Source organism: Propithecus coquereli, unplaced genomic scaffold (assembly GCF_000956105.1).
Source record: "Propithecus coquereli isolate 6110/MARCELLA unplaced genomic scaffold, Pcoq_1.0 Scaffold165, whole genome shotgun sequence".
In the NCBI taxonomy this organism is placed as follows: domain Eukaryota; kingdom Metazoa; phylum Chordata; class Mammalia; order Primates; family Indriidae; genus Propithecus; species Propithecus coquereli.
In genome coordinates, this window is record NW_012141080.1 from 3,680,005 (window position 1) to 3,684,071 (window position 4,067).

The window sequence follows — 4,067 nt, forward strand, 5'->3', positions numbered from 1 at the left end:
CCTCTCCCTCAAATAAGTGTTGTGAGATCTTCAAGGAATCTTCCATCATACAGATAGAAGTAATGGGGCCTAGTATCTTGAGTTTGGGAGATGATAGGAGGTTAATTCACGGTCGATAAATAGCAGAAATGGGTCTCTGGACATAGTTGCAAACTCAACAATCTACTGGGCCCAGAAGTTCCTTTTTCTTAAGAAATAAAAAGGAAAATCCATATTTGTACAAGAAATCACCTGATATGAAAGCATTGATTTGTCTGTTTAACTATTACACATAATCTGGGTGATGGATTTGGCCAGCAGTCACTAGTTTGCTAACTATGGACTCAGGTTTCATTTTATGCTCAGAAACTAAAATAATGATGATGGTAACAAACATTATGTGCTAAGTATTTTGTAGGCACTGAACTTATCTTCAATTATCTTTATAATAGCCCCAGTAGTTAGCTAGTATTGTTTGCCCATTTTACAAATGTGGACATTAAGTGACACGGAGATTAAGAAACTTGCCCAAGTTTCATGGTTTGTGAAGAGTCTGTACTCTTAGCTATTCTATGTGTAGAACAAAATCTTAGACTTAGAATCTAAAGTTACGTGTGGTTAGTTTTTTTGTCTTCTTATCTTCTTTAGTACATGCTTAAGGCTAGTGCTACTCAGTAACTACTCTGCGGAGAGTGACCCTTCATTTTGTATTACTATGGCCTAAAAAAAAAGAAAAAGAAAAAGCATCTCTCTATCATCTACAAATAGTCCTTTGACGTCAAAGAAAATGTTGTGCTTTTGAAATCTGAAGAATGGACTGCATGGTTTTGAAACTGTGAAACTGACATATACCAGGTTTCTCTGGTTGCCACCACAGAGGGTCTTAAATTTCATCAGGGGAATAGTTGCAACGCATACTCGAAACTGCATTTGCATAGTCCTTGAGGATGGGATTCAGACACAGATTTTAAATACCTTAAAATCTGGAAGGAAACATACGGCTGGAACAACAGCAGGAAGAACAGATAGGATGCCATCCCTATTGCCACGAACAACGGCATATCCACTCTCACATAGTGGGTTGTGCAGGTTCAGGGCAAAAGCACATGACAAAATGCCAGGGTGACAAGAGATGTGCATCTGCATACAAAAATCCCATGACACCCGCAAGGTTCCCATGTCCAAGCATAGGCGTGCCTCTCCACACCAGATACGTGCTCCCCTTTATCAGTGGTGTCAACCAGGGCACAGCAATTTCTCCACAAGGCATATTTTTGATATGGCAATTATTTGGCTACTCCCAAGAGGCAGCTTCTCAAAGAAAATTTGGACCCAAGTGCTCTGCTCAATTAACAAACGCTATATTACCATGCTACATTAGGTGTTTTTAGGAACTGATTTATATATTCATTCCAAGACTTTTTGATGCATTTTACACACATGCCCAACTACCTACTTGATAGCTACTCTTGAATATCTAAGATACATCTCAAATATCAGGTGGCTAACATGGCATTATTCCCCATCTCTAAACCTGTTTCCAGTCATCCCCAAGGTAATTACAGTAGTAAGATCATCCACCAAATGCCCAAGGAAGAAACCTAAGACTCTTACCCATGCATCCTTCTCCCTCAGGGTCCACACATCATATACCTCTAGTAACTTTTCTAACTTCTCATTCTCAATACATAATATATTACCAACAGATCCTCTTCCTTCCGCCTTCATAGTCACTGTCTGTTTCAGCTTCTGTCACTCCTTACTCGGAGTCCTAGAATAATTATTTTCCTATACTTCCAATTCACTATTTGCCCCTCACTTATCTGCATAGCAGTCAGAGAGGATTTCTAAAATATTCCCGTTCTTAAAATTCTGATGTTCTTCGCATGAAATCCAAACTCCTTACCACTGTTCATAGTGATTTTTGGGGGCCTCTTCTATACCACAGTCATCTCACACTCCACACCCCAATACTTTCTTTTCTGCACAACAATTAGACTGAACTTTTTTGTTTGTTTCATTCTTCTAGAACATTAAGATCATTCTCAACAGGAGGTTTTAAATTGCTGTTTCCACTACCTGAATTTCCTCTGCTCCTCACCTGGCTGGTTCTCCTCATCCTTCAAATTTTACCTTACATGGAAATTCTCAGAGAATTCTTCATCCTTTGCCTAATCCAGAAAGAGTGTCCCCTCTGTTTTTTTTCCCTTACACTTATTTTCTTCCAAAGAACTTACCACAGTCTAAATCTCCGTCCATTTATGTATTCATTTGTGCAATGCCATAATGTACTTTCCAATGGGAAGTTCATATAGCAGGGGGATTTTTTTTTCTATTTTATCCACAACCATATACCCAGTTTACCATCAACGTGGGACACAAGGGGACCTCAGGGTGTGTGACACAGAAGAACTCTATGACAACAGAATACATGGATACTTTCACTTTTCTGCTTTCTAAAGTTCTAGCAAATCTAAGACTCCACCTAACTTCAAGATGTCATCTACATTCACCCAACATAACTCAACACACATGGAATCAAACTCCCACACGTGGCGTAAGGGAAATTCATTTCTGCTGCCTTTGCCATGAGCTCTTGTGAGCTGCAAAAGGTCACTATCAATATCACAGTAGCCTGGTATTTGTTCAAAGAATTATTCAGTCCCACCATGCATGGGACTGAGGAAGATGATACACTGAGTGCTTCAGTTTAGACAGAAAAAGTAGCTGCCTCTGAAAATTGCTGTATTAATTACATATCTGACCAAAAATACCCTGTGATGATTGAGGACACAGCGTGACATAATCCCTGTAAGACCAAGCACTATGTCCCTTTCCTCGGCACCAAGAACACAGTAAGTGCAAATAGTCTTCAATGAACTAATACATTAATACATAAGATAGAAAGGGAAATAAACTAAATTAAGTAAAATTCATCGGAAAAGCTTTGTCTGTGTTGGGCAAGACACACAGACATGTTCTGTTTTATGAACTCAAATCTGGATGGCAGATGTTTGCCAACAGCACACTATCTACTCTGCACACCCTCCTGCATGCTCATGTACCTCCTACAGAGACGACCACAGCCAGTTGACGTTGAGAAAGACTTTATCGTGACAAGTGGCTGAGCCTTTCCAGTATTGGTGGTATAAGATACTGTTGTGGGCACGTGAGTCAGAAAGACTTCAGTTCAAACCTCAGTCCTGCCACTTACATGTAACACAGTCTCTTTTGGGCTCAGTTTTCTCATCTGTAAAATGGGGATTCGATAACAGTATCTACTTCAAAGGTTGTTGTGGGCACTCAAGAAACTAATGCATGAAATTGATCATAGAATGCCTCAACATAAGAAAACTCAGTATATTATAGTCTTAGTAATAAGGATGATAATAATAGTTGTATTAATCTTATGTTTCCTTTAGTTGAGAAGACCAGGTTGACAGGACTTAGTATAAATATCATATTCCTGGATGGAAAATATCTGGACTCCAGTTCAGCTCCGTTTTTTCCTAGCTGTATGAGTCAGGCAAGTCTTCTAACCTTTCTTCACTATGGATTCCTTATTTTCCTGGCAATTCTGTGATGTCATTTTTCTACCCCAATTTTGCTGGTAAGAAATTGAAGCTCAGAAGGACTAACATGCCTGGTCATGTAAATGTTTAGTGAGTGGTAGCCAGTGTCGTTTCTATACAAACTGAAGCAAATCCCTTGCTTGTGCAAACAATCAGCCCCATCTTACACATGGGAAAAAACAAACTCAGAGATACGGAAGAATTAAAGAAAACGTGTCTATGATAATAGTCTTGCAGAGTCATTTGCAGATATGTTGGTTGTTTTAATTATTATCACCCATTAATTTTTTTTTCTTATCTCTGGGGAAGCTACACGCTACAGAGTCATGGTGGTTTAGTGTGGTCACAATCTGCGGGCACCCAAGCAGGCCTTTTCTCTACTATGTAATTCTGCCTCCTTGGCTGGTTAACCTATGTCACAAATAGCTACAACAGAGCATTCAAATGGCAGACACAGACAAGCTGCCATAATCTAAAAACTACTCCTGCTGTATTCCTTGGAATTCCTGAAAGCCA

At 39.4% G+C, this 4,067-nt stretch overlaps 1 protein-coding gene across 1 annotated transcript in view; it reads right to left on the reverse strand.

Annotated features, from left to right (window-relative positions):
* Positions 1–4,067, reverse strand: part of ADAMTS18 (ADAM metallopeptidase with thrombospondin type 1 motif, 18) — a 125,338-nt gene that overhangs the window by 26,088 nt on the left and 95,183 nt on the right. The window lies entirely within an intron of this gene.